Below are 13,361 nucleotides of genomic sequence, written 5' to 3' on the forward strand. Positions count from 1 at the left end.
TGTCCTTTTTGTATTAATGGTTCATGGCAGTCAACAAGTCCGATAATTAAAGCAGAAGCTCCTCAAGAACTCCCTCAGCTCAGGCCAGCTGCCTGGGAGCTGCCTGGGAAAGGCGATTCCAGAAGCGCAACCACAGGTCTTTAGGGGAAGAGGGGGAACAACAGCCAGTGGGCTCCCTCCCCTCCTCCCGCGGCGCGTGCGTCATTCTCCGTCCTCTACGGGGATGCTCTTCCGGTTCACCAGTCTCTTTCCGGGCCGGGCGCTGAAGCTTCCGGATTTCCGCTTCAAGGCCTCAGCTGCTACTGAGGGAAACGGGAAATGTAGCGAGCATACCTATAAATTAGAAGGGCTGGCCGAGAGGAAGGACTGGCGGGAGCAGTCGGAGATCAAAGGGAAAGGCGGGGCCGGGCTCCTCGGAGGATGGATGAGAGCGTTCTCCCTGCGCCTCTACCAAAGGAAGCCACGTGAGGGTTTCCCAGTCTGGGCCAGGCGGCGAGGGCTGCGTAAGGCCCCTGACCTGCAGGTCTGGGAGGACACTCTATGGCCCTTCATTGCCCGAAGATGCTGCTTTATTAAGGGGAAAGGTTTACGGATCCACGCGCTAAAATCATATCCTAGAAGTTCTGCGAATGCCCACAAACCTGCAGCCATCGGTTGCTGTGGTTCAGCAAAGCTTCCTTTCAACTTTCAAAAAAAGATGCGCGGCGCTGCAATTGAGGGAATGGGCAGGATTCAGGAAGGCGCTTCATAGGAGGACCTACGAAGTAAAGTGTAGGTTGGAGGGAAGGGGTACCCGCAATAGCTAAGGAAATTATTTTTCCATCTCTTCTTAAATACATACGTGTCATTCCCTCAGTCTCCACTCTTTATTCTGAGTTGCTCACGTCTTGTTCATCACCACCTCTGGGATTAATTGAATTTCTCCCATATAGGACCACGTAATAAGAATTGTTTTTAAAACTATTTAAATTTGCCTTATTTTAAGATTAGGATTTAGAAGGTAAATATTTTATTCATTTATACAGTTTGCTAGTGACAAAGCCAATAATTGAGTTCCGGTCTCTTGATTCCCAGGTTAGGGCTCTGTCCTTAACCACATTTTTTTTTTTTTTTTGTCTTTTTTTCCGGTACCGGGAACCGAACTCACGACCTTGCGCTTGCCAGGCAGGCGCTTTTGCCGCTGAGCTAAATCCCCAGCCCCTGAGCATCTCTATAAGGATATTGAAAAGGCCCTTGGCGTCTTCATATCCAAAATGGAAATAATATTTATGGTCTGCTCCATTTGCTTCTTTCCTTTTATTTCCTGTCAGTACCACTACCATCCTACCAGTTATGCATGCCAGAAATGAGCTATATCTTACACTTTCCTATTCCTCATTTCTCACCATATCTACATATCAAGCCTTACTAGTGCTGTTTCATAAACAATCTTGAACTTGTCCTTTCCCCAATTCCCCCACCTCAGTTTCTCTCTCCTACATTGTCATAATCATAGTAGCTTTCTCAATGATCTGCCTCAAGACTATTGTTCTCACTGAGTAGACCCTATAATACATCAGTCCAGTCTATCTCTTAATTTGGAAACTACACGAGTAGGTCCACACTAGTTACAGGATGAAAGTTCTGCCTCCTTGGTGTGACTTATAAGGCTACTTACATCATGATCAACTCCTACTTCTTTTTAATTCCTACCACTCTAAACCTTTCATTTAAAAACTATGTATTATATGCCAAACATTAATCTAGATGTTCTATCCATACAAGTATATTTTGGACAAAAGAAATTTTATCTCTATAGTGATGGGTTTACAAGTTAAGAAGAAAGACATCATACAAACTATGGTGAGGTGGTTATCGGCTTCTTCAAACCCAAATTCACTCATGTAACATTTTGTACAAGGACAAAAATCTTCCATATGCTATACTCCTTGGCCAATCCTTCCCACCCACACCAGACTGCCTCCTCTTAGACTCAGAAGGACCAACACACCATATGTGGTTTCTGGCTTCCTGAGGTAAAGGTACCAGATGATGTAACCAAATGATACAATCCAGAAGTGTGGGCCAGTTAATCCACCTTGGGGTTAACCTTGAATGAACTAAAAATGAGACAGGCAAATAAATTGTCCCTCCTTCCCTTCTTCCATATACTAGTCTAAGGTCAGTTTTGTCTTCTAGTCCCTCTGGAAAAATTCCACTACTGACTACATGCTCCCGCAGAGACACCTGTTACCTGCTTGGGGCCTGTCGTGAAGTGGAGATTGTGCTAATCCTTCTCACATCTTATTGGTTAGGTCAGTGATGGTCAGCCAATGGCACACATGCTGCAGCAGGCATGCAGAGCCCTCTCTGTCAGCATGAGAGCCAAGTTGCCTCAGTATTGCCCCAGCAACCGAGCATTGGGTATTCAGGTTTAATTGCAGTAGCACTTGACAATAAATAAGTTGGTTTTGGGTAGCAGCTTGGGCATTCAGTTTCTAAAAGGTTCACCATCACTGGCCTAGATCATTTACTTCCTCCCTCTCCTACCTGGCTTGGAGTCCTGAAATGAAATGATAGCACTTTAATCTTTCCTTTAGGCTCTACAGTGGTATCTTGGTTCACAAACATAATTCACTCCATGATTCTGGAAAAGATGACCGTGTTCATGTTCATTTGGGAAAGATGGCTGTCATGGTTACTTTTCTCTCATTGCTGAGACAAAATACATGACATCCAAAATTAAGGAAGGAAAGGTTTATGTAGCTCATAGTTTGTGGAGGTTTCAGTCCATATTCAGCTGGCTCCAAGGCAGAGTGGCACATGGCAGAGGACAACAGTTCGTGGTGGCAGAAGACAGCAAAAGCAACAAGAGTAAAAGGGAGGAGCAGTGGCAAGCAGCCTCTTTCCCTCCCTTATATTGTATACAAACTACCTGCCCCAGGGCAGGTGTAGCATTCACACCCATAATCCCAGCATTGGACCATGGATCAACAAAAAACTCTAAAAGTCCGCCCCATGATTGCATGAGGCTTTGCGGGGACATCCAGACACAAACCATGACAGTGGCCATGGTCATGTTCTGATGCAGCATTCTCAAAAAAATTTTTTCCAAAGTCTTCTGTTTGTGAACCAGATTGAAATGAGACACCACTGTATTTTCTTGAGATCCCAGTTAAAGCCCATTCTCCCATTATCTGAGCTTGAAAATCATAGGTAATCTACTTGAATATGTTTTAAATCAGTATAACTCTACAGGAGAACTAAAAGCAAAGTAATTTAAAATTTAATAATATGTATTTCATTGTGGAATCACTTAGATACAACTATACCAGAAGAGTAGTAATCTGAGGTTTACACTCGGAGGTTGAATCACTGTGAATGTGCCAATTGCAAGTTTACATTGGTATAGTTGTAGTGTTTCATGATTCAGATACCGTGGCAGCAGGCCATTAGCTCTTTTTCAAGAGAGCAAAAATTCCTGAAGTTGAAATCCAAGCCAAGTTCCTTGCTTCCTTGATATACCTAGTATTACATTCCAGGAAATTTTAGTATGCATAATTATATATACTGTCTGTTCAAGTATAAAATAGAATAAGGCTGTAGGGTCAGGTCATTACAAACACATATATCATCTGTGTTAATATTTAGAATATTAGAAAGTTATACATGAGTTAAGACATTTCTTCCTTGAATGAGATGGTCCTGCATGATGTAGGATATCCACCATCCTTTGGTCGCTCTTTCCACCAAATGCCAGCAGCATCTCACAGTACTTTGACAGCCAAAAATTCCTGCACAGACATGCAGAATGCCCTGAGTGACATACATCAGCCATGCTTAGCACCACTGCAGAGGGATGACAATGTGCATTTGGTTTCCTGGACATACTTTTAACCATGCGTCACTGTTTAGACTGTTCCCTGACTCTTTGTCCTTTATCTTCACATCATGGCCATAATCAGGAGCTATTTGTTCAAGGAACTCATTCTAGCCCCTTTTCTACCCCCTGGGCTATATGTACTACATCTCTACAAGAGATAGGGCCTGGACATTGCCTATGGGTCTCCCTCTCAAGTAAGCAGACTTATCCTGTGTGCTCTTCTGTGCCCTTTGTAGCCCTGTGCCTGATCATTGCTCCTCTCTCTCCCTCCCTCCCCCATCAGTCCCCCACCCCCAATTCTGTGAATCTATGAACTCCATTCTGATCTGAATGAACAATCAGTCCACTCACAGTTGACCTGAATCATCAGGAGAAATGAGTTTCTTTTTCTTTTGTTATGATCACGACTTTTCAGTGTGTACATTTGCTGTTCTCACTGTGAAATCTTTGCCATTAAAGGCAACTGAATCGGCCTTCCTGAGTACAGGACTCTAGTAACAGTTGTACCCTTCACTGACTTTTTTCAATGGCTTTCTGCTTCTAATATTTTTACATTTCTAGTCTTTAAGACTTTATACATCTGCTGTTGTGCCTAAAATTATAAGATACTATTTATTGTCAGGATGCGTACAGTGTCTTTGGAGGAAGAAATTCCTAGAGGAAATAATATGGATCATGTAACTATGTCTAGTTGATATGTATGAGACAGATGATGGAAGGAAATGTGTGACTAAATTGTCTAATAATGAGTTCCAGTGTGCAGGTGCATGGAGGGGTGAGGCCAGAATGGGCTGGGGTGACCCAGGACAGCTGTGAGCTTTGTAAACTGCAGCCATTCTGCTGCACAGGGAGTGCACATGTGTCTCCAGAATGGAGATGCCCTGCAGTTTTTGCTGCTCTATTTCAAAATAATTTTAGACTTACAAAGGAATTAGAAATATCATACACATAGTACCTGTGTACCCTTTACCTATCTTCCCCTGGTCTTTCAAAACCATAATACAGTGATCAAAATCTGGAAATTAACGGTAATACAAGACTGTTATCAAATTTTACCAGTTATTCCATTAATACTCCTTTTCAGCTCAGGGATCCAGCTTAGGATCTCACATTGCCTGTTATGGTTTGTGTCTGCATGTCCCCCCAAAACCTCATGCAGTCATGGGACAGGCCTCTAGAGTATATACTGATTAATGGATATGAGTGCTACACCTGCCCAGGGGAGGTATTTTGCATACCATGTATGGGAGGGAAACAGGCTGCTTGCCGCTGCTCCCCCCTTTTGCTCTTGTTGCCTTTGCTGTCTTCCACCTCCATGAACTGTTGCCCTCTGCCATGTGCCACTCTGCCTTGGAACCAGCCAAGTATGGACTGAAACTTCCACAAACTATGAGCTAAATAAACTTTTCCTTCCTTTTTTTTAGGTGGGGGTGTTAGGTGTTTTGTCTCAGCAGCCAGAGAAGAGTAACCAAGACATTGCATTTCGTTGTTTCTGTAGTTTCTTGCAGGGTGGGTCCATCCTTTGTCTCTCGTGACCTTGACAATTTACTGCCTTGCAGTTTTTCTGTAAGGATCATTCTAGCCTTCCCTTTTCCTTATTTGTAATATCTTTGTTACCAAGAGAGAAACTTGGCTCCCACAATCTGTATTATTCTATTTTCTCATCCAAGTACATGCATGAGGTAGTTTTCAAAATTGTCTAATCCATGGTTGATGTTTTAAAAAATTCCTAATTAGAGTATAATTCTAAACAGTTCCTTTTCTGTCTGCCTTACAGGATGGGGTAAAAATGTTCTTTTCCAAAGTTACTAAGGTTAGTTCTTTTTTCCTTATCCCTTCCACTGTGGTTGTTTCTTATTTTTAATGTGGTTTGTTCTTATTTTAGTATTTGTGTTTTACTTGGAATTCCTTTTCTATATCCTGTTTGGTTTTAGTTATTTGTTTTGGAGGTAGGTAGTATTACACCAGTTCTACTAATCAGAACTGTGTAGAAAGATATAGTTAGCAAAGTGCCTATTCCCCTAATCTCTCCAACCTTTTTCCCCATTCCCCTACTCTCTTCATCTCCTCCCTGAAGGCAACTGGTTTCACTAGTTTCTCGGTCATCCTCTCCATATTTCTTTTTTGCACATATAATGCTTCTATGTGTATTCTCTTACATCTCCTTTCATAAAAAAACATACTGTTTTTGCACTGTCCTTTTTTCACTGAACAATATGTGAAATTACTCTGTGTCCATTCATCAAGACTTTCCTCATCTTGGTGCCTTGAAATACTGCTTCTGATCCCTCTCTCCTCTGACCTCCAGAACCAGATACGCTCAGCTGACTACACTCCTCTCCTTCAGTACTACTCAGGCACTTCAGGCATAGCATTTAGTGGCCAGTGCATTAGCCTCCTGTGCTCAATTCTTTTTCTGTTATTTCCCTAATCTCAGCACACAGTACTCACATTTATCTAGCTCATCATGCAAAGTCACACATACACCACATCTGCTGCACGCCAGCCAGCAGCCAACTCCTCTTGAGAGATGGATTCCCTACTTCCCAATCTCACTAGAGTTACCTATGGCCATGTCTCACAAGTTTGACTCTTCTAGTTTGACTCTTCTAGTTTGTTCCCCTCTAGTTTGACCTCCACACAGTTTAATTTTAGAGTAGGAGACAACAAACATTTTCTTTAGAAAACCGGGTGATAAGTGTTTTTGGCTTTACGGGCCACTGGCCTCTCAGATCTACTCAAAACAGCAGCTGTAGTGAAGAAATAGTAATGAACAATGTGTAAACAAGTGGACATGGCCAGATACGGTTTTCTGTGGCTGGCTTTGGCCCACAGGCTGTAGTTTGCCACCTCTTATACTCTAGAGCAGTGATTCTAAAATACAAAATTCCAGGCCTTGCTTGCAGCTTGTTCCTATGGATCTCTAATGTTCACAGCAGTGGTCTTCAAACTAGAGAATAAGGGGCATCCCAGGCACTTCCTTGGGCTTCTGTTCATCTTATTATCCTGGCTAAGAGCGATGCAATAATCAAGCTTTACCGGTATTAATATATAGCTTAAAGTAACTCAATTACATTTTAATTTCTAAGTAAATGTACATACTGGTTGAATGTGCAAGAATGATGTACTGAAAATGTTTATCTAAAACTACTTTTATAGGAAAAAGTTCTTCTCACTGCCCTCTGTCCAGCTTCTCGTTTTCCTTTCATACAGACATATTTGTCATTCATGAACTTTCCAGGCCTGTGTGTATTTCTTAATGATCACGTTCCTACAAAACGTACTGTTTGTATTTCAGAATAAAATTACCCCCTCAGTGAAATCTGATAACACAAAAAGGAACTATTTTCTTCTTCTGTGACCACCCTTTGTAGTGTGCGTGTGTTCATCAGGGATTTTGCCTAAAGCTGTATACATCTTTTCATGTCACCCTACCAGAATGTGTGTGGTGGATTGACAACTGGTGGTGAACTTATAGCACCCAGCTGAACTGGGTAAGCATGGTACTGGGTGTGCGAAGCCCACCTGAGGACTGATGCCAAGAGCAAGAACTGGAGAAGAAGAAGAAAGGCTGTTGGGAGCTGGTGGAAGCTATAAGCAGCTGTTGGTTCTTTTGGAGGAGGTTGTCATGCTGGCTTTGCTGATGAACTTGGTTGTTTTCATCCTCAGGATGAAAACATCCTCAGGAGCTCAGGACCTTGTTAGTACTGAAAATAGCTTCAGTTCATTTTGGGGGAGCTCTGGTCTTCACTTTAAGCATCACTTCCTGGCTCCAGAGGGGAAGATGGTGCACTGCCAGTCTTCTGGAGAAACTTGTCACATTGGCTTTCCTGATGGGAACTCGGCTGTCTTGATCATCAGTGGAGCTTGGGGCCTCACTGTTGCTGAGGATGCCTGTGGTTCTTTTCAGGGGAGCTCTGGCTTTTATTTTGAGCATCGCTTCCTGGCTCCAGTGTAGATCCCTCAGCCTGCTAGCACAGATCCTTCATCTCGCTGGCACAGACTTTCCCAATTCTACAACTGACCTTTGCACCTCCCAGCACAGATCTGCGAAACAGGCCTGTATGAGATACTGTTATGGGCTCTAGGCCTCCAGTTGGACTCATGGGAGGCATTGTTATGAGCCCTAGGTCTTCAGCTGGCCTCAGGCAGAATATTATTTTGGGATCCAGGCCCTCAGCTGGATTCTTTGATCTCTAGTATGTGGACAGATTGCCTACACTCTCTTGTATATGATTCTTTGGGTGACCATTATAAATAATCTTATAAAATATGTGTCCTGTATGTTATTGTTCACCTTGCAATAAACCCCAAACCATGACAATGTGTTATACTGGAAAGCAGGACCAAATATTCTGTGTGACTTAGTAATCCAAGCACTCCAAGAACTCCAGGACATGCTAAAAACAAACAAAGAAAAAAAAAACCTCATAATACTTAAAAACTTCATCTTAAAAATAAACAGAATAGCAGAATATTTCTAATTTTACCCTCCCATAAAGTACATGATGTTCCCATAGATTTGATATCAATCAATTCTAATCACCTCAGATTAAACACATTCTTTCAGAGACACTTTCATTCAAGGACCTGACTATGGATTTTTACCCAGGAAGAGTGGTCACAGCTGGAACCTGCTCAGGGGTTCTTGCATAGAGATGTGATGCTGGAGAACTACAGCAACCTTGTTGCAGTGGGTAAGCACAGTTTCCTTGTACAGCTCCAAGAGTATTCCTTTCTTCCAGGTCACAAGGGCATGTTGCATTTCTAGAACGTAATAAGCTTTTTTCAGCAGTAGAAGTGTGTGTGTGTGTGTGTGTGTGTGTGTGTGTGTGTGTGTGTACTTCCTCTAATCTTCACCAAAACATTCTGGCTTCACTGAGCTGTAGCCGGCCATCTCTGAGCCTCTTTAGAAGCTGATTTCCTACATCCTTCAGAGTCCTTAGAGTCCAAAGAGCTTGCTTCAAGTTCTCTGTCACTTCCTGTTAATAGGGTTTTATGTTAACAAACCAGATGTGATCTTCAAATTGGAGCAAGGAGAAGAACAATGGACAGTGGAAGAATTATCAAGTCAGAACTACACAAGTAAGTAAATGACAACTGAGCAGGTGAAAACCAAAGGAAATAAGAGTGCCAGGGTAGTCAGTGACCACATTTGGCATCTTTATAATGTTTTTCAGAAGCCCCTTTTGTAAGACCAGACCTTTGAAAGTGATTGAGGACAATCAACGGTCATGATATGAATAGCTAAGACATTCTCCCCAATAAAACTGGAGGAGAGATATTGGGAAGTAGAAGGAATATATTTAAATGGGAAAGGGAATAAAGGAATCTTTAAAAGAGAATGGAAGAGAAAAATGGAAATAAAGCTTTTATAAATGGGGAGGGGAAGAAGGGTTGAAGGGAGGGGAGGGAAATGGGGAAAAAAGAAGAAGTAAGACATGTTACATACAGATACAAATTCCCTGTGATGAATGTGATCATTTTTTATGACAAATATGTACTAATAAAATTTTGAAATAAATAAATAAAACATTCTCCTTAAGTATAAATAAATAATCAGTAATAAATAATTAATAAATAAATATGTAAGTATAAATAAATATACTCCTTTAATTGAAACTTCTAAATACTTTTGCCACTAAGTTGCCCATCCCCAGAATTCTTCTTTACTACACCTTTATTTCTGTAGAATTCTGTTAACTACCTTGCAGCACCCACCATTGTCATAGACTCGCTTTATATTTAAATAGTCATAGATCTGTCTTTAAAAAGATAAATCTTGCTTGATTTGAGTGATCTCTCTAGTTCTTCCCTTTCTTTCTACAGCTTAATTGAGAAATAGGTCTGTTTCACTTTCTTCTCTCAGCCCCACCACTGTTAGGACTAAAGAAAGCTCCTAGCACAGAATCTAAGAAAACCTCTACCTACAAGGTTATGCAAGTGCCAAGGTGTCCTGCTTGCCTGCCTTCAATCCCAGCCCTGACCAGCCCCAAATCTTTCTCTTTCTATAAGTTCCAGAGTTCATATGTTACAGCAAACCCTCATATTAAACCCTTCTTGTGCGTTTTTATAACACTGACCATCTTCCTGTGGTCTATTTTAGCTCGTCTCACCACATCACTGTCTTAGCCTTAAATCACTTCACTCTGTTTCAATACTCTGTTGGCCATACTTCAAGAATACTTGGTGTGCTGTTCTTTGTGACTGTTTAATTTTTTTCCACTCTGTGTTTAAGATGTATTTGTGTGTCAAAGACTCTTGTATTCTTTACTAGTTTTCTGTCCTTTACTTTGTTAAATGCCTGTTGTGGATAAGTTTGCATTTTTCTTTGTTTTCCCCAAAATCATCCAAATAAGAGATACTTGCCTTACACTCTTGCTAGTCCTCAGAGGCTGGGCCTGAAATCTAATACTCCTTAGTGAGGCATTTGTAAGGATTCTAATTTCATAGCAATGGTGTAAAGAGTCACAAATTATTAATTGTGCTCTTTTGTAGAAGGTGATGATGCCTTAAATAAGGACAAGGAAATCCAAGACAAATATTTAAGGCAAATTGTATTCAACAACAAAACATTGATTACAGAAAGAGCTAATATATTTGTGAGAGCATCTATTCTGAGCATGAATATTGTTCCTTCAAGAAAAATGGTGTATATATGTGACTGAGGTGGAAAAAGTTTAAAAACTAGTTCAGAAATTATTGTTGTAAAGAAAACAAAAGACAATAAAAAGATTCTCATTGAACATAATGAATGTGAAAAGCCACTGCTCCATACTAAGCATGAGAAAATTCATTCTGAGATGAAAAAATACAAACATGATCAAGTTAGGGCAGCCAGATGTCAAGATGAAGATCTTATTTTGCAACAGAACTTTCAGACTTTGAAGCAAACTCTTGATCTTAATAAGCATAAGAAGCCCTTTTTTAAGAGGCTGGTCTTTCCCACACAGAAGAGGAGAATGTATTGAAAGGAAGATAAATGAATGTGAGGAATGTAGGAAAACCTTTTCTAAAAGGTCCACCCTTGTACATCAGAGAGTCCATACAGGGTAGAAACCCTATGCTTGTGATGATTGTAGGAAAGATTTTCATTTAGAGACAAGCCTCAATGGACACCAAAGAATTCATACTGGAGAGAGACCTTATGAATGCAGTGAGTGTGGAAAAACCTTCATTGACAAGTCTGCCGTCATTGTACATCAGAAAATTCACAAAGCAGAGAAATCCTATGCATGTAATGAATGTGGAAAGACTTTTTTTGGATGACAGCCCTTGCTGAGCATTTCAGGTCCCACATGGGGGAGAAACCTTATAAATACAAGGAATGTGGGATGCCTTCAGTAAGAAATCTCACCTCACTGTACATCAGAGAACTCACAGAGAAGAGAAGCCAAGAGAATGTAAGAAATGTAGGAAAACCTTCTGTAGTCAGTTCTGAACTCACATCAGAGAATTTACATAGGAGAAAAGCCCAATGAATGTAATGAATGTGAGAAAAGTTTCTTTTGTCAATCAGCCTTCAGTGTGCATTGGAGAAGTCACACAGGAGAGAAACTCTCTGAATTTAGATGGCGTGGAAAATTTGTATGTATCAAATCAGTCCTCATTGCCCACCAGATAATTCATAGAGGAAAGAAGTCTTATGAAAGTAATGAATACGGAAAACATTTCTGCCATAAGTTAACACTCACTATACATCAGAGACCTCATACAGGAGAAAAGTATGGTGTATTTAATAAATGTGGTAGAGCACCCATTGTGAAGACAAACCAAAGTGAATATGAGAATAAATATGAAGAACATTTATGAATGTTGTGAACATAAACATGCAGTTAACAAAAGCTCATACCTCTTTGTACATCAGGGAACTCTGTGGGAGAGGCCTTATGAATGTAATGAGTGTGGGAGGATCTATTGCAGGAAGTCAGCTCTTACCATCAGAGAGCACACACTGGGGAGAGACCCTACACATGTCATGAATGTGGGAAAACCTTTTGTCAGAAGTTCTCCTTTATTGAACACCAGCGAATTCACACAGGAGAGAAGCATGTGAATGTACCAAGTGTGGGAAATCCTTCTTCTACAAGTCAGCCTTCTATGTGCATCATAGAATCCATACAAGGGAAAAGCCTTGTGAATGTAATGAATGTGGGAAGACCTACTGGCATCTGTGGACTCTCACTGGGCATAAGCAAATACATACAGGAGAAAAACCCTATGAATATAGCCTATATGAGAATGCATTTTATCACAAATTCAACCTCCTTCTACATCAGAAAACTAACAAAGGGTAAGTTGCACCAAATTAAACAATTTACAGAACACTAAAACTGACTATACATAGAGGAGTAGAATCTTATCAGCATAATGAATATGGGAATTTTTCTGCCATAAGTCAACCCTCATTCTAATATTAACACCCAAAGGCAAGAGTTTCAGATTGTTTAACTAATGTGATGGAACACCATAAGTTTACTCATCTTATTTACTGGTTTGATTTAATATTATATAGATGGAAATGCTGTGTACTGGAAGAGCATTTTTTCAAGTCTGCTAAGAAATGTAACTAACACTAATCCAAGAAGCTCAGTAAAGTCACTTCAGAGTGAACTAATCAGGTCAGGCGCACTTCCCTTTAAAAGAGGCAAACATTAAGTTTACTTCTTAGATTGTTGTCTTCCATATTACCTGATAATGTATGTTACCAGGTATGAGGTTCTAATCCTCACACCAAATCAATACAAATTTTTTCCTATGAAAATTGAGTAATTTATAATTTACAAATTTATGGTATACTATGCTACTTTTTTGTTTTCTAACTCTGTTTCTATAGTCTTCTAAAAAAACAGACACCAATCTCTTGATCTACAAAGGTGACATCTGAGAGAACTACCCAGGAACCCTGTCTACCATGTTGATTATATCTCAGATAAGTATTTGACAAAGCTGGGTTTGTGAAAGCCCTTCCTGGGACTTTTAATGAGATAAGTGCAAGGGATCACAAATGAGTGATCCTGAAGCTTCCAACTGAGTCAAGAAAAGCAATGGCAGCAGGAAAAAGTGCAGAGATAAACAGATTTGAACAGAAAAGAGAATTCAGATGGTGTTGGAATTCAAAGCATTTGGCTTTGGGTTTAGTATTCCATAATACCTGCTCTCTCTTGTTCTATAAGTAGTTTAATTATGTCATTTAATGTTTTCAAAAATTTCTTAGGTGTTCTAATTAATATGTTTATAGAGGTGTTCTTTAGAACTTTCCTGGCAAATTTTGAAGGAACAAAGGCCTCTGCACTGCTGATTAGAGTTATGTTATATGGATATAATGTTATATGGATATATTCATAGTTCACTCTGAACTGTGTTTGGACTTTACTGAGCTTCTTGGATTAGTGGGGTTACATTTCTTAGCAGACTTGAAAAAAATTTTTTTCCAGCACACAGCATTTCCATCTATATAATATTAAATCAAACCAATAAATAACATACATCTGGGCCA

At 40.3% G+C, this 13,361-nt stretch overlaps 1 pseudogene; it reads left to right on the plus strand.

Annotated features, from left to right (window-relative positions):
- Positions 1–223: 223 nt before the first annotated feature.
- LOC102029018 lies at positions 224–12,159 on the plus strand (annotated as a pseudogene).
- Positions 12,160–13,361: the final 1,202 nt, after the last annotated feature.

This window comes from Chinchilla lanigera, unplaced genomic scaffold (genome assembly GCF_000276665.1).
Source record: "Chinchilla lanigera isolate Chin_1 unplaced genomic scaffold, ChiLan1.0 scaffold00044, whole genome shotgun sequence".
NCBI classification, from domain to species: Eukaryota; Metazoa; Chordata; class Mammalia; order Rodentia; family Chinchillidae; genus Chinchilla; species Chinchilla lanigera.